Genomic DNA, 18,158 nt, shown 5'->3' on the forward strand with positions numbered 1-18,158 from the left:
CGATTGCAAAGTCAGGCTTGTCCTGCTCGTGGACGAGGTCCCGCTGTTACCCACAGGGCACATCCAGCTACGTCTGCTTGCTTTTCTCGAAGCCCACGTCAGGGGTGAGCACTTGGAAATAAAGTTTTGTTCCCAAGGAGCCAACAACCATTCTAGATGCAGACCACCTTTGGAACTAAAAGTCTGTTTTGTCAAAAGTGAATGATGCAGGGCTTCCATGGTGGCGCAGTGGTTAAGAATCCACCTGCCAATGCAGGGGACACGGGTTCGAGCCCTGGTCCAGGAAGATCCCACATGCCGTGGAGCAACGAAGCCCGTGCGCCACAACGACTGAGCCTGCGCTTTAGAGCCCGTGAGCCATAACTATTGAGCCCATGCACCACAACTACTGAAGCCCGCACGCCTAGAGCCTGTGCTCCGCAACAAGAGAAGCCACCGCAATGAGAAGCCCGTGCACTGCAACAAAAAGTAGCCCCTGCTTGCTGCAACTACAGAAAGCCTGTGCGCAGTAATGAAGACCCAATGCAGCCAATAAATTAAAAAAAAAAGTGAACAATGCAGAATCCACGTGCAGGGATAGCCCCATTCATTTCACCCAAGAGGGGGCCTCGCGTCGTGAGGACCACAGCCAGCCCACTGGGTGAGCGCTCATTGGCTGTGGGCCCGCATCAGGGTTCTCTGCACCAGGAAAGAGGGATGGCCTTTCTGTCTAATCCATCTTTGAATTATCCTTCCGAGGACGCGGTTTGTAACCAGAACCTTTCAACAGTGAAGGGATTGATGTGGAGACCAGTTCAGGTTTCCCGTAAACCCTGCAGCGCCATCCAGAAACGGAAAGGAGCTGGCCGGGGAGAATGTTATGGGAGTATATCTCCTAACATACTTAGGAGAATGTTTTTCCATTAGTTCACAGGCATTTGCTTCAGTTCTGAGGACTGTGCTCTCCAAGCCACACGGGCACATGGAGGGCATTCACAGCCACAAAGCCCACGTGGACGCGACTTTCTTAAAAAGCAGGAAGAGAATGTCGGTGAATCCACAGGACATCAGGCTGGCAGAGATGGGCTGTGTGCCTCCTTCTCTTCCTCCTCCTCCTTTTCTCCCCAGTAACAAAAGTAACTGCTTATTGCGAAAATTCCTACAATTCGGAAATGAAACAGAGACACAGTTCAGAGTTCAGAGCAAAAAGCTCCCATCCTCTTCCTGCCCCAGTCCCACCCCCTGGAGCAAATGCCATTGGCAGGTCTCGGTTGTGTAAGTACAGATACACACATTTCTTTTTTTTAAAGTACTGTTTATTGAGATACAATTCACATAACATACGACTCACCCATTTAAAGTGTACCATTCACTGGTTTTCAGTACATTTACGATAAGCACACCATCACCACACTTTTATTTTTTTATTTTTTATTTTTATTGATTGATTGATTGATTGATTGGCTGTGTTGGGTCTTTGTTGCTGCGCTCGGGCTTTCTCTAGTTGTGGTGAGCGGGGGCTACTCTTTGTTATGGTGCACAGGCTCCTCATTGCCGTGGCTTCTCTTGTTGCCGGAGCATGGGCTCCAGGTGCGTGGGCTTCAGTAGTTGCAGCACATGGGCTCAATAGTTGTAGCACATGGGCTTAGTTGCTCCGTGGCATGTGGGATCTTCCCGGATCAGGGCTTGAACCTGTGTGCCCTGCATTGGCAGGCGGATTCTTAACCACTGTGCCACCAGGGAAGTCCCATCCATCACCACACTTTTAGCACAGCATCATCACTTCAGCGAGCAGCTGAACGCCCACTGGCCCTAAGCAGCCTGTTTTCTGTCTACTTTCTGTCTCCGTAGCTTTTCCTGCTCCCGACATTTGGTGTAAATGGAATCATATAATACTCGCTCTTTTGTGTCTGGCTTCTTCACTCAGCATAATGTTTTCTGGGTTCATTGGTGGTGAAGAGAGTGTCAGTACGTCATTCTTTGTTATGGCTGACTCATATCCCACTGTGTAGAAGTATCACATTCTGTTAGTGCATTCGTGTCTGTGCAGATGTCCACATTTCTTCTTGTATGTGTGCATTTAAACAGGATCCTATGTTCCTGCAACCACGGACGCCGAGCCTGGAGCACACTTGGGGCGCCCACGCTTTCTCCCGGCCACGTGGCATCGCCGGGACACATGCCGTCATGTCTTCGGCGTCGTGGCTCCAGCCCTGGCTCGTGTGTGCCGCAGCTGGCCCACCGGCAGGCATCCTGCTGCCTGCTCGGGCACCAGCCTGGCTTTTTTGGAAAAGTGAAGGGGGCAGCTGCTCTGCGTCCCTCACCACACAGCACTGGGCCCTGAACGGGCTGCAATCTTGACTGAAGCCCTCCTCTCCCGATAAATGTGCAGGTTGTTTCCGTTTTTTTGTTAGGGTGAGCGGAGTAATAACAAAGGACTCCCCACCTGTAGTGGATTCAAATAACCCGAGTTAGCACTGGCTCTCATTCGGGTCCTGAGGACCCCAGACCCTTGAGAGGGTTCCAGGCTGGTCCATCTCCTTCTAAACTGGGTCCTGAGCCACCCAGGAGGGGAAGCAGATGGTGACTGATGCTAGAACGTGGCCCTTGAAGCATTTGCCAGGAAGTGACTCCTGACTTACCCTTACAGGGCTATGGCAAAGGTCCAAGGGATGTGCCCACATCTGAGCCTGGAAGATTGGCTGAGTGGTACCTGGGACTCCTTGGGTACCAGCTAGGCTGCGGTGACGTCCCACTCAGGGATGCTTGGTGGCTCAGGTTAGACACAGCCCAGGTTCCTTCTTTCTTTCTTTTTTGTTTTTGGTCGTAGTTGCTATACAATATTATCCAACTTACAGGTGTACAGTATAGTCAGTCATAGTTTTTAAAGGTTATGCTCCATTTATAGTTGTTATAACATATTGGCTACATTCCTCGTGTTGTACAATGTATCCCTGTGGCTTATTTCATACCTAACACTTTGTACCTCTTACTCCGCTACCCCTTTATTGCCCCCCCACTGGTGACCCCTAGTTTGTCCTCTAGATCTGTGAGTCTGCTTCTTTTTTGTTATACTCACTAGTTTGTTGTATTTTTTAGCTCTTTCTTACCAGAGCTGAGAAGGAATGCATCACTTTCCAAATATGGTATCAAGTTCCTCTATGGCCTTTAAAAAAATTGTTTTATTGAAGTATAGTTGATTACAATGTTGCGTTAATTTCGCTGTACAGCAAAGTGATGCAGTTTGACATATGTACACATTTTTCATATTCTTTTCCATGGTGGTTTATCACAGGATATCGAATATAGTTTCCTGTGCTAGACAGTAGGACCTTGTGGTTTATCCATCTTATATATGATAGTTTGCATCTGCTAGTCCCAAACTCCCACTGCATCCCTCCCACACCCATCTCCCCCTTGGCAACCACAAGTCTGCTCTCTATGCCTGTGAGTTTGTTTCTGTTTCATAAATAAGTTTATTTATGTCATATTTAAAATTCCATGTATAAGTGATACCATATGGTGTTTGTCTTTCTCTGTCTGACTGACTTAGTATCCTAACCTCTACGTCCATCCATGTCGCTGCAAATGGCATTATATCATTCTTTTTTTGTGGCTGAGTAGTAGTCCATCGTATATATGTACCACATCTTCTTTATCCATTCATCTGTCGATGAACATGTAGGTTGTTTCCATATGTTGGCTATTGTAAATAGTGCTGCTGTGAACATAGGAGTGCATGTATCTTTTTGAATAGAGTTTTGTCTGGATACATGCCCAGGAGTGGGATTGCTGGATCATATGGTAACTCTATTTTTAGTCTTTTGAGGAACCGCCGTACTGTTTTCCATAGTGGCTGCACCAACTTACATTCCCACCAACAGTGCGGGAGGATTCTCTTTTCTCCACACCCTTTCCAGCATTTGTTATTTGTAGATGTTTTAATGATGGCCTTTCTGACTGGTGTGAGGTGATACCTCGTGGTACAACAGTTTTGACTTGCATTTCTCTAACAATCACTGATGTGGAGCATCTTTTCATACGCTTGTTAACCTTCCGTATGTCTTCCTTAGAGAAATGTCTATTTAGGTCTTCTGCCCATTTTTGATTGGGTTGTTTGGTTTTTGTTGTTGTTGTTGTTGCTGTTGAGTTGTGTGAGCTGTTTGTATAGCTTGGAAATTAAGCCCTTGTCAGTTGCGTTATTTGCAAATATTTTCTCCCAGTCTATACGGCCTATTTTTAAAGAAAGGAAGAGACGGGACCCACGGTTTTAAGATACACTAAACACTGCAACATCGCTATGTCTGCTGTGCTTGCCCTACTCTCATGGGTCTAGCTCACAGGGGAAGCCCTCCATCCTTTAAGGACCCGACCCCAGGTGATCCCCAGGAGCCACATCTGTTTCACCTGATGAACCTTCCAGGCCACCGTTGACTGCATGGGGGAGGGAGCAATCCAACTGACCCACCTACCACCTGGATTCTCCTCCCATCTTCCTTTTTGGCATAGAATCCTGCGAGTTCCAGCTGAAGCAGTAACATCAGTGGCTCCGCCACAGACCAGAGATGGACGCCCCACTTGGGAGGCAGCCCGCATGGCTGGGTGCCCTTGTCCAGCCTGAGACTGTGGGCCCATCTACATTGTTGAGAAGTATATTTAGTTTCCCAGGACTGTGATCAGGTACCACAGGCTGGTGGCTTAAAATGATAGAAATTTACCGTTTCACAGTTCAGGAGGCCAGAGTCCAAAATCAAGGTGTAGGCGGGACCAGGCTCCCTCTGAGGCTCTAGGGGAGCATCCTTCCTGCCTCTCTCCTATTTGCTGGTGGTTCTAGGTGGTCGCTGGGCTTCGTCCATCACTCAGATCTCTGCCTCTCTTCTCACCCAGCCTTCTTTCTTCCTCTGCATGGGTCCCGGTGTCTGTGACACCTGTCATTGGGTTGATATACATCTTTGCACACTTGGCCAATTATTTCCTCAGCCTCAATTCCTAGAAGTAAAACTGCTGGACTTTTGACCATGTCGTCCAGTTGCCCCACAGAAAACAGTGCCTCTGACTGCAGAGCTTGGGGGCCAGGCTCACCATACCTCCCACCTCCATCATTCTCGCCTGTTCTTCCCTCCTCCTCCCACTTTTCCCTCACCCCCCCATCCCCCTCCTCTTTTTCTTTCTCCTCTTCTTCCTCCCGCCCTCTCCCTCTCCCCTATCCTATCGCCCTCCTTTCCTTCCCCCTCTCTCGGTTCCCCACCCCCTCCGTCCCCTCCCCCTTCCTCCTCCCTCTCCCTCTGCCCCTCTCCCTTCCCCCTCCCCTCCCCTCCTCCTTTTCTTTCTCTTCCTCCTCCTTTTTCAATTTTGCCAGGCTGAGAAGTAAAATGGTTAATGTGCTGTTTTAGTTGACAAGTTTTCATTTCTCCTTTGGTGAGATGCTTTATATCCTTTATTTTTTTTTTTTCTGTTGAGATATTTAGGAACGTTTCTTATTAATTTGAGAAAGTTTCTCTTTCTTAAAAATGTCAACGCTTTTGTCCTCCATAGCTGTTGTAGATATTTTTCCCTGGTTGAGAAAAACTTTTTCAGTTGGGAAATTCCAGAAGTGTGCGGCATGAGTCCTTGTATGGGGACATTAGGTGACATAATGGACATGAGTGTCTTTCATTGCAGTTTCCAGACCCTACAGATGTGCTTTTTGATGGCTATTTTTTTATACAGAACCTCTATAAAGTCCAAGGGCATAAGACTAAATCATAAACAAGTGAAGACATTTTTACAGGAAATAAGGACATTGACATCTGTGTCCATGGCTTTTTCCCCACATTTTTTAAAATTATAAAAGTAATACACACAAAGTAAAAATACTAAAACAGTATAGACTGATATGAAATAAAGAAGAAACGTTTCTCACCCCATTCCCCCTCTCAGGAGGACCCATTTTAAGCATTTACATTTTCAGATCTTGTTACCGCTGTAATTCTAAGTAAAATGCATCCACTTCTGTCCCAGTATTTGTCAATTTTAAACAATTTCTATTTGACTTCTCGGTATGAAAGAGAAGTGTAAATCATTTCAACTTCCTGCATTCCATGCTTAATTTTGGTATATTATTTTTAGCCCTTCTGTGTTTTCATGAATAGCTGGGAATCCCGTGCACGGACCTCCACTTCCGTGACCAGCCTTGGACACACTCTCCCGTCTCCCTTCTGTGTCAGGGGAAGAAGTGGGTCTCCTCTCTCCACACTGTTCCCCTCAACCTGTGTCAGTGCTGCCCTGACATTTACACTGTTCAGCCGTCCTTTCTCCCCAAGAAGTTGTGAGCACCTGCGAAACGCTGGCACCACTGGGCAGCAAACAAGACAGACAAAAGCCCGAGCCTCTCCTGGTCTGCAGAGGCAGACAGTAAACAAAATCAATAAGTAAAATCTACAGTGTATCAGGTGGTGATGAGAGCGATGGCGAAAACTAAGCTGGGAAGAGAGGGAGGGAGGTGAGGGGTTGCAATGTAATAAAGGGATGGGGGAGAATTTATAACACTTACTCTCTGTCCTCAATCTGTTAACTATGTCTACCCTATAATTGCCACCATGTTGAGCCTATAATTCTAAAGCTAGTAAACATATATTAGGATTTTACAGATATTCTTCCTTTCCTATACCCCTGAGCCTGGCTGCTGGCAAGGGGATGATCTAGGACCCATGTTGAAATGGATGTACAATTTTCACATTCTATCAATTGCCCCAAATCACGTCAGGATGCTTCATCTGGGCCCATGACACTCGTCTGTAACTCTTTATCCTGGCACCGCTAACTGCCTTTCTTTTTCCATATTGATGGAATAAGCATGCTTTCCTCGCCATGTCAGGAAAGCCAGCCAGCTTCTCTTCTGTACTGGCCGTTTTCTAGGCTCTCAGACTAGAATTTATTTTCATGTTGCACTCTTGGGTTAATGTAGCTGTTTTCTTGGATTCCATTTCTTTCTTTTTCTTGAGTTCCTCTTGTTGTTGTTGGTTTTGTTGGAGTACATCCTCAAGCAAATTTTTTCTCAGACAGGGCACAAAAGGAGAATTAACAGATTACTTCCCCCAAATTTGCATATCTGGAAATTCAGTCCCCAAATGCAAAGGATGGTTTAGCTGAGGATAGATTCTGAGTACAAAATACTCTTCTTGTGACAAAGTCGACTCCATCGTTTTCTGGGACCCACTGTGACTGGTGAGAAGCCTGTTGCTGAGTGGATCCTCGTTCCTCTGTGGTTAACCTCTCCTTTCCCTCCCTAAATACTCCAGGGATCTGTCCTTAATCCTTGATATCCTGAAATTCCGCAAGGCTGGTACCAAGTCTGAGTCTCCTTTTCGGCAGAGGAATCAGAATCTCACAGGACCAGCAGGCCTCGGTGGCCCTGAATCGTGAGTACAGCTGCTATGGCCCCCATGCTCTGAGAGGGTCTGTGCAGGAGGGGAAATTCATACTAAGGTGTGAGTGGCTGATAGGCTGACTGCTCCCAGGAGGGATGAGGAGGAGAGACTATTTTTTTTCATTTATTTTTTTTTAAATTTTTACTTTATATTGGAATATAGTTGATTAACAATGTGTTAGTTTTAGGTGTACAGCAGTCATTCAGTTACACATATACATATATCTATTCTTTTTCGAGTTCTTTTCCCATTTAGGTTATTACAGAATATTGAGCAGAGTTCCCTGTGCTATACAGTAGGTCCTTGTTGGTTATCCACTTTATATATAGCAGTGTGTACATATCGGTCTCAAACTCCCAATCTGTCCCTCTCCCCAACCCTTCCCCCTTGGTGACCATAAGTTCATTCTCTAAGTTTGTGAGTCTATTTCTGTTTTGTAAATGAGTTCTTTTATATTATTTTTTTTTTAGATTCCACCTAAGTGATATCCTATGGTATTTGTCTTTCTGTTTCTGACTTACTCCACTTAGTATGATAATCTCTAGGTCCATCCATGTTGCTGCAAGTGGCATTATTTCATTCTCTTTAATGGCTGAGTAGTATTCCATTGTATATATGTACCACATCTTCTTAATCCATTCCTCTGTCAATGGACATTTAGGTTACTTCCATGTCTTGGCTACTGTGAATAGTGCAGCTATGAACATAGGGGTGCCTGTATGTTTTCAAACCATGGTTTTCTCTGCATATATGCCCAAGAGAGGGATTGCTGGATCATATGGTAGCTCTATTTTTAGTTTTTTAAGGAACCTCCATACTGTTCTCCATAGTGGTTGTACCAATTTACATTCCCACCAACAGTGTAGGAGGGCTCTCTTTTCTCCATATCATTTCTAGCATTTATTATTTGTAGACTTTTTGATGATGGGCATTCTGACTGGTGTGAGGTGATCTCTCATTGTGGTTTTGATTTGCATTTCTCTAATAATTAGTGACGTTGAGCATCTTTTCATGTGTCCCCTGGCCACCTGTATGTCTTCTTTGGAGAAATGTCTATTTAGGTTTTCTGCCCATTTTTTGATTGGGTTGTTTTGTGTTTTGTTTTTTGTTTTCTTTTTGATCTTAAGCCACATGAGCTGTTTGTAAATTTTGGAAATTAATCCCTTGTCAATCACATCATTTGCAAATATTTTCACCCATTCTGTGGGTTGTCTTTTTATTTTGTTTATGGTTTCCTTTGCTGTGCAAAAGCTTTTGAGTTTAATTAGGTCCCATTTGTTTATTTTTGGTTTTTTTTCCATTACTCTAGGAGATGGACTGAAAAAGATATTGCTGCAATTTATGTCAAAGTGTGTACTGCCTATGTTTTCCTCTAAGAGTTTTATAGTATCTGATCTTACATTTAGGTCTTTAATCCATTTTGAGTTTATTTTTGTGTACGGTGTTAAAGAAAGTTCTAATTTTTTTTTTTTTACATGGAGCTGTCCAGTTTTCCCAGCACCACTTATTGAAGAGACTGTCTTCTCCATTGTATATTCTTGGATCCTTTGTCATAGATTAATTGACCATAGATGCATGGGTTCATTTCTGGGCTTTCTATCCTGTTCCATTGATCTATATGTCTGTTTCTATGCCAGTACCTTACTGTTTTGATGACTGTAGCTTTGTAGTATAGTCTGAAGCCAGAGAGCCTGATTCCTCCAGCTCCATTTTTCTTTCTCAGGATTGCTTTGGCTATCAGGGGTCTTTTGTGTCTCCATACAAATTTTAAAAACTTTTGTTCTAGTTCTGTAAAAAGTGCCACTGGTAATTTGATAGGGATTAGATTGCCTTGGGTAGTAAGGAGGAGGTACTATTGGTGGTAAAAGGAGAGCTGCAAAGCCCAAGGAAACTCTGGTTTTTGTATCTGTGTGGAGATTTCTGTGGCAGGGGCCCCTGCTTTCACCACATCACCCACACACTCTGCCCCCTTGCCTGCCCCAGCACACTCACCCACTCACCCACAGGACAGGTGCCAGCCCAGCCATGGTTGATTAACAAAGCCTGTTACCCAGAAGAGGCTCAGACTGTGAGGTCAATTGTGCAGCTGTGAAGTCACGGACGTTTCTGCTCAGGGGGAGGTGCTGTCTGGCTGCCAGATCAGAGCTGTGACAGTCCCCACTTGTGTTCGATGTCGGCACTGCCTGTGTCCCGTGGGAAACCGCAGCTCAGGCCAGCCGATCTCTGTCCCTGGCCAGCTCTGGTGAGCCCAGGCCTGGGATCCTGGCATTGTGCCTGCGTAGGGTGGAGTGTGGTTTGTGTGAAATCACACTTCAGAACAAGACCCCAGATCATGCAACTGTCCAACAACTTCCGTATGTCCCACCTCCTGGGCTCCCCACCCCACAGCTTGGAGGCAAACAGCAGGGGTGGGACAGCTCTTGTGGGAAAAGGTTTGAACATGTGACATTAGAGTCCTGGCTCTCGTAACCATGTTCACGCTTGACCCTGGAACAGCGGGCACAGAGCCCCCAGTCTGCGGTGGGCTCTCAGGCATTGGCCAAGAGCACAGCACTCTCCCTGCACAGCTCAAGGGGGCTGTCCACTGATCCTGGTGCCACCTGGGCCACTAAGACCTGGGTGCCATCTTTGTTCCCCCGTCTCCTGGTGTCGTTCCCTCCATCTGGGTTGCTGCCTGGGACCTGGGTGCAGGCTGGACACTTTGCCTCGCCTTGGAAGTCCAGCCTGGCTGAGGGGCAAGCAGAGGAAATTCCCGCACACTTTGTGGACAGCCAGGCCCTGTCTTTGCAGGCAGCTGTGCCCACTGGCTCAGGAGTGCCTGCTGCAGATGTCTGGAGGCCGGCCCTGGCCTCGGAACCCAGCCTGGGCAAGAGAGCCCAAGCCCGGTGCTGGCAGGGCCCAGCACTCCCTGTGAGACGGCCTAGGCAGCCGGCCTCCACTCCCGCACTGGCCTCTCCTCCACCAAGGACAGATGTACCACCTTGCAGTCAGGCAAGGGGCTGCTGGGGGTCTAGGCCCAGACCTGTGGCCACCACTTCTTAGGGAAAGCCGGTCTGGTCCCCACCTGTGCCCAGGTGAAGGCGGCCTCTCTGCTCAGGGTCACAGGGAGAGGCTGGGCCCCTGGCAGGAAGAGACCCAGACTCACCTTGGGGACAAACACCTGGTTTCTGGGACACTAGCCGCAACCCCCACTTGTCCGCAGGCCGGGGGAGTGTGCTGCTTGGGTGCGTGTTCATGGGTGCATCTGGCAGCTGTCTGATCGGAATGGAATGCACGTCCCCTGCATCCTCCCACGACCACTGTGAGCTGCACAGGGCCAGCACCCGCCTGGGGACCTCAGGGCCTGGGCTGAGTCTCCTGAGCTGGTGGTGGGTCAGGAGGGGGAATGGGGCATGGCCCTCACAGGTCAGGGTCCCAGTCCACACCCTGGAACCCTCCTCACAATCACAGGGCGGGCCCCATCCTGCCACAGCCTGGATGAAGCTGGAAGGCGCAATGCAGCAGGAAAGGACCCAGAGCAACGACCACGTCTCATGTGGTCTCGTTTGTACGAAGTGTCCAGAACAGGCAGGTCCACAGACGCAGAAAGAAGACTGGCGAGGACCAGGGACTGGGGGTGGTGGTAAACTGAGGCACGTTACATCTTTTCAAGAGTCTGTTTGAACGAACGTGGATTTGAAACTGGAGGTGGTTGGAGCACCGGCTCCCCCAACAGGAGGGGGAGGGGTACTTATAGGGAAGACACGGAAAGCAGGGGGGTGTGGCCACAGCTTAAGCAGCTGCCTTATTTGGGAGAGACCCTCCAGCTGTTTGTGGTTGGTGTTTTCAGGTCTCATCTTCCCGAGTTCGAGTGCAGTGACTCGGCTTAGGCATCCGTTCTGGGGTGGCTGCCAGCAGCAGAGCTGCCGTCTGGGGCCGCCTTGTTTAACTCCTGTCACCGGGGACTGGGGGCCAGTGCTTAGTGGGTGCAGAGTTTGCCTTAGGGGTTTGGAAATGCTCTGGAACTGGGTAGAGGGGGTGGTGTACAGCTGCGTGAATGCACTAACATGCCCTAAATGCTACTGAACTGTGTGCTTTAAATGGTTAGTTTTGTGTCACATGAATTTTACCTCAATTTTTTTAAAAAAGCTCAACAGCCTAGCCATGGGCTTGGGGACAGGCCTCAGGGCCACAGGGCCCTGGCCTCAGGGTTGCTGGACACTGAGGCGTGAGGGTGAAGGTTGGGGAGCAGTAGCCTGCAGAGAGGACCGAGGCGGCCAGCATGCCTGGGACCTGCAGCCTTGGGGGCAGCCACGGTCCAGGCCCGCAGGCCGCCTGGGAAGCCTGAGCTCCCCACGGAGCAGCGGCCTGAGCTCCTTGTGAGGCCCAGGGGCCAGCTGCAGGATCCCTGGACGTGTGCCCCAAGAGGCCACACTGCAGGGCATTGCTCAGGCCGAGCAGGGCAGGGACTCTGGAAGCCTCATCCCTCCTGTTGGGACAGACCTGCACCTGGGCTGGAAGGAAGGACAGGCCGGGGATGGAAGGGTCAGAGGCCCAGGCTTCTCGCCCTGGGCTGAGTGACCAGCTGCTGCTGATTTGAACGGAAAGCGCTTCAGACCAGTAACTGCCTGCCTAGAAACCTGGCTCGTGGAAACCAGCAGAGACGCAGTCAGCGACTCGTCTGCTAAGAGCTCCCAGGAGCTTGGTGTGCTGCATGGAAAAGCACACAGAGTCTGTGCACCCGCTGACATGGGGCAGGGCACGTCCTTGTGACACGAAATTGGGTGAATATCAAAATACTAAGATGTGTTAATTATCAAAATGTCCACAAAACATTAAATGAAAAAGCCAGTCCGTGGATATTATCAAATGCCTACTACATGCCATGCAACTTATTAGACTGGGGACAACTATGGTGGCCAAGACACAGAGTCACCCGCCTCCCCGTCATGGGACATATTCCAGCGGAGAAGAGAGACAAACTCTAAATGGAGAGAAGGACCTGAGACTGTAACTGCCTGGTGGGTAGTTGTCTGTAAGAGGCCGGTTTTTGGTGCTTTAAAATCATAGAAGGAGAAGCAGGCCTGTGATGGAGATGGAGGCATTAGACTTGGAGGCGGTAGGTGACAAGTGACATCCAGGGTGAAAGGCCTCTGACTAGTTCAGGATTTGGCCCTGGGCCTGCGGTGATCTCCAGGCTAGGGGTCAGATCTCGGTGGGCCGGGGGGTGGGCAGGAGAGCCCCTTGAGGTGTCTATGAAAGGAGTCGTCTGGACAGAAGTGGGTGAGGTGAGTGAGGACAGGGACAGAGGCCTTAGGGCCGCTGGCATTTCAGAGAGAAGGGACCTGCGGCCAAGGAACCCTGGGGGAGGCCGAGGGAGCACACGACCCACAGTGGCACGGGACACTGGTTGGTCAGTGAACAAAGGCGAGGCGTGACCCCGCTGACCTCTCGTCCCACAAGTGCACCAGGGTCTCTGCACCAAGATGGGTGGGCCTGGGGGCCAGGTCAGTGCGAAGGCGGAGGAGGAGGTGGGGGTGGGGATGGTGCCCAACGCTTGGCCCCGGGACAGAACGGGTGGCTCAGATGTCTGCGCTGGCTTGGGTTTAGGGCGGGACGGATGCGTTCAGATGAAGACAGGACGCGTGTCGGGAGGGGTGGGGGATGGGCAGTGTGGCCGGGGCTGTGGGTGGCGAGCATGGCAGGCTGAGCAATGCTGCCCCAGAGATGTCAGGTCCCACCCCCTGGATCCTGTCATCGACCCTGATAAGGAACACGGGTGTTTGCACAGCTGTAAAGTAAAGACCTGGAGGCGGGGCCGTACCCTGCATGGTCCAGACGAGCCCTAACTGCACCCAGGTCTCCTCATAAGAGGGGCAGAAGGAGGTGTTTTGCTGGCAGAAGAGGAGAAGGCCGTCTGCACGTGCAGAGACCAGCGGGGTGCGGCCACAAGCCAAAGAAGCCAGGAGCCTCCAGGAGCCGGGAGAAACGAGGGACATATAAGGGATCTTCCCCTCGAGTTTCCAGAGGGAGCTCGGACCTGCTGACATCGACTTCAGCCTGGCGGTGCTGATTTCCTTCTGGCCTCCAGGACTGTAAGGGAACAAACTCCTGTTGCTTTAAGCCACCCAGTCTGTGCCGATGTGTTACGGCCGCCGCAGGACACTCACGCGGGAGCCTTCCAGACTCGGTGGTGCTGGGCGCGGACAATGCACAGAAGCTCCTGGGAGCACACTGCAGGGTGCGTCTCCTGTGAACGGATGGCAACAGGAGTTTAATTGGGACACAGCGTAGGGGAGCCGGGAAGCAAGGCGGGCCCAGCAGGGCGTCAGCACAGGAGGCCTGAGTGTGCAGTGCCCACCAGGCCTCAGAGCTCACACCTGTACAGGAAGCGGGGGTCTCCCTGCCGACTCCCACTGGCCGAAGCTGCCTCCTGGGAGTTGGTCCTCCGGTCTGTCCCAATGTGGTCTGTCCTACATGCAGGCCCAGGCAGTGCCTGTGGCCAGGGTCATTCCAGGGAGGGGGACTTGCCCCGTGCCCTGCTAAGGGATGTGGGGGGGGGGGCAGGAATGGCTCTTCCCTGGGTGAGAGGAGGGCTTGGGGCACTGAGTGCAGTGGACACTGCCCTTTCAGACAAAGAGGGCCCAGGAGCCTGGCCAGGGAGAGAGGGTAGAACCCTCGAGAGGCCCAGACCGAAGGCCCTGCAGAGTGGGGGAGGGGGGGTTACTGAGAGCTGGACCAGCTCCCTGTGCCAGAATCCCAGCTTCCACACCACTGGCTGGTGACCCTGGGGGAGCCCTCTGTCCTTGCTAAGCCTCACTGTCCTCATCTAAGACAGGATGACAAGAACGTCCACCCTTCAGGGCTCTGGTGGGAACTGGAAGGCACACAGCAGGTGCTCAGAAAACATTACCAATCCTTAGGACTTCTTAACTTGGTTTTCTATGTTGACATCAGTGTAGGTTCTCATGCAGTTGTAAAGAATCATACAGAGAGACCCCGTGTCCACTCTACCTGGTCCCCTGTGACAACATCTTGCACAACTGTGGTTGCGTGTTTGGTTTCTAAAGAAACCACCAAACTGTTCTCCCAAGTGGCTGCCCCGTGTGGCCTTCCCGCCCCCGGCTATGTGTGCTGGAATCGGTTTCCCTACGTGCACACCAGCGTTTGCTACGTCACTATTTTTCATTTTAGCCATTTTGATAGGAGGTTATGGTATCTCACTGTGGTTTTAATTTGCTTTTCTCTAATGACTATGTGTGCTGGAATCGGTTTCCCTACGTGCACACCAGCGTTTGCTACGTCACTATTTTTCATTTTAGCCATTTTGATAGGAGGTTATGGTATCTCACTGTGGTTTTAATTTGCTTTTCTCTAATGACTATGATGTTTTACATCTTTTTCATGTAATTAATTATTTGCCATCTATGGACCCTCTTTGGTGAAATGTGTCTTCATGTCTTTAACGTATCTTCTAATTAGATTATTAGATTATTTGTGTTTTTACTGTTGGGTTTTGAGTGTTCTTTTTATGTTCTAGATACTAATCCTTTGTCAGATTTTCAATTTACTATATTTTCTCCTAGCCTGTAGCTTGTCTTTTCATCTTCTTACCAGGATCTTTTGCACAGCAAAATCTTACATTCACACGAACCCCTGTATGTGAATATTGGTAGCAGCTTTATTCATACCAGCCCAAACCAGGAATCTGCCCAGATGCCAACGTCCATAGGTGAGTGCTTTTAAAAAAACTGTGTCAAGCACGTGGCATCCTCCAGCAGGAGGAGAAGCCTGAGCACTCCTGCCCAGTGCATGTTGGTATCGGAGGCACCACGGGAAACACAACGCAGGCAAACACTGGATGGAATGAGGGCTTTCCTGACACGGAGAAGAGACTTGGCCGGCTCTGCTTCAGGAGTGGGCATCAGCCCCAAGCCAGGGGGCTCCTCCTAGCAGCTGCTGCAGGGCCGTTGGTTGCACGCAGCCCTCTCCTGCTACATAGGAAGGACACCATCCCCTCCCTGCAGGGGACAGATACAGCAGTGGGGTCAGCCAGGTGCTGTGTGATGCACGTAGCTGAGCAGAGCCGAGGAGCACACACTGAGCCTGCAACACAGGGTGGCAAGTCCAGTGGGGCTGTGTGGGCCCTTTATCTCTTGGTGAGGAAGTGTCCAGGTGCAATGCCCACTCTCACACGGCCGCATGGGGGATTGAAAGACTACGAGTGGGAGAGTTCCTCTCCCAACATATTTTAGTTAAATCCAATTTATCCATTTTTTTTTCTATTTTTGGCTTCTGTTTTTGTGACCAGTCTAAGAATTCTTTCACTACCCTAGGCTCCCAAGATTTTCTCCCATGTTTGCTTCAAAAAGGTTTGTCATTTTTCATTTTACCTTGAGTCCGTGATCCATTTTGAATTACTTTTTGTAGAAGGTTTGAGACTTTGGTGGAGATTCCCGTTTGCCTGTGAATGTCTGCTTGGTTCAGCTTCTTTTCTCGCACACACATTTAATGCTGTACATTTCCCCCTTAGCACTGCTTCAGCGGTGCTCCATCGTTTAGGTATGTCATCTTTTCATTTTTATTTGGTTCAGTGCATTTATTTTTTTATTTCACTAAGGACTCCTTTGGCTCATGGGATTATTTAGAAGTGCCTTGTTTAGTTTCTAAGTGTTTGAAGATTTTTTTCTTACTGAATATTGGTTTCATTCCATTGTGGTCAGACGACATGCTCTGTATGATTTTGATTCCTTTAAATTAGTTAAGATCTGTCTGTGTCCTAGGTTATATGGTCAATACTGGTATATGTTCCATGGGTACTTGGAAAGAATGTGTGCAATGCCATCATTGAGAGGAATGTTCTATAAATGTCAGTTAGGTTTGGATTGAATTGTTGGTTGATGGTGTGGTTGAGTTCTTCTATGTCTTTGCTGATTTTTTGTTAAAGTGGACTATCAGTCACTGAGAAGCTTTCCACCTATGATTATAGATTTGTCTATTTCTTCTTTGAATTCTATCAGTCTTCGCTTTACATGTTTTGCACCTGTTTCTTTGGTGAAAACATATTTAGCATTGCTGTGTCTTCTTTTCTCAATTGTTATGTCTTCTTTTATCATTGTACAATGTCCTTCTCTCTCTCTGGTGATTTTCTTTACTCTGAAGTACACTTTATATACTACTAATATAGGCAGTCCTGCTTTTCTTTTTGATTAATATTCACATAATATATCTTCTTCCATCTTTTTACTTTCAACCTGTCTATATCATTATATTTGAAGTGAGTTTCCTATAGACTGTATGTTGTTGAGTATATTGCATATTTTGTTGAATCATGTTTTCTAATCTCTGCCTTTTTATTGGAGTATTTAGACTATTTACTGTTAATGTAGTTTTTGATATGTTAGGGCTTAAGTTTACCATTTTATTTTTGTTTCCAGTTTATTCCCTCTGCTTTTTATTCTTTTCTGTCTTCCTGTGGGTTACTTAAATACTCTTAATTAATGGGTTAATTAATTTTTATTTTTAATTGAAATACAGTTGATGTGCAATATAGTATGTTAGTTTCAGGTGTACTACATAGTGATTTGACATTTGATACATTATGAAATGATCACACGGGAAGTCTAGGGACCATCTGCTCTCATACAAAGTTGTTACAATATCATTGACCATATTAATTATGCTGTATATTACATCCCTGTGGCTTATTTATTTTATAACTGGAAGTTTGTACCTGTTTCATCTATTTTGCCCTCCCCACTTCCCTCCTCTCTGGCAACCACCATTTTGTTCTCTGTATCTATGAGTCTGTTTTAATTTTGCTTTGTTTGTTTTTTAGATTCCACATATACATTAGATCATATGGTATTTGTTTCTCTGACTTACTTCATTTAGCATAATACCCTCTAGGTCCATCCATGTTGTTGTAAATGATAGGATTTCATTTTTTTATGACTGAGCAATATTCTATTCTGTGTGTATACATACACACATGTGCACACCCCCCCCCCCCCACATCTTCTTTATCCATTCATCTATCAATGCACACTTATGTTGCTCTCATATCTTGGCTATTGTAAATAATGCTGCATTGGACATTGGTGTGCATATATCTTTTTGAATTAGTGTTTTTGTTTCCTTCTGGTAAATAGCAAGCACTGAAACTGCTGGGTCATATGGAAGTTCCATTTTTAATTTTTTGAGGAAACTCCAGACTGTTTTCCTTAGTGGTCACACTAATTTACATTTCCACCAACTGTGCACAAGGATTCCCTTTTCTCCACATCCTCTCCAACACTTGCCATTTTGTTGTCTTTTTGACAATAACCAATCTGACAGGTGTGAGGTGGTATCTCAATGTGGTTTTGATTTGCATTTCCCTATAGTTAGAGATGTTGAGCATCTTTTAGCATGTTGGTTGGCCATCTGTATGTCTTCTTTGGAAAATGTCTATTCAGTTCCTCTGCCCGTATTTTAATCAGATTGTGTTTTTTGGTGTTTAGTTGTATGAGTTCTTTGTAATTTTGTGTATTAACCCCTTATTGGATATACTATTTACAAATATCTTCTCCCATTCAGTGGGCTGCCTCTTTGTTTTGTTGGTTGTTTCCTTATCTGTGAAAAAGCTTTTTAGTTTAGTCCAATTTGTTTATTTTTGCTTCTGTTTCCCTTGCCTGAAGAGACAGATCCAAAAAAGTATTTCTAAGACCCATATCAAAGAGCATACTGCCTATGTTTTCATCTATGAGTTTTATAATTTTAGGTCTTACATTTAAGTCTTTAATCTATTTT

This window comes from Hippopotamus amphibius, chromosome 5 (assembly GCF_030028045.1).
Source record: "Hippopotamus amphibius kiboko isolate mHipAmp2 chromosome 5, mHipAmp2.hap2, whole genome shotgun sequence".
Classification (NCBI taxonomy): domain Eukaryota; kingdom Metazoa; phylum Chordata; class Mammalia; order Artiodactyla; family Hippopotamidae; genus Hippopotamus; species Hippopotamus amphibius.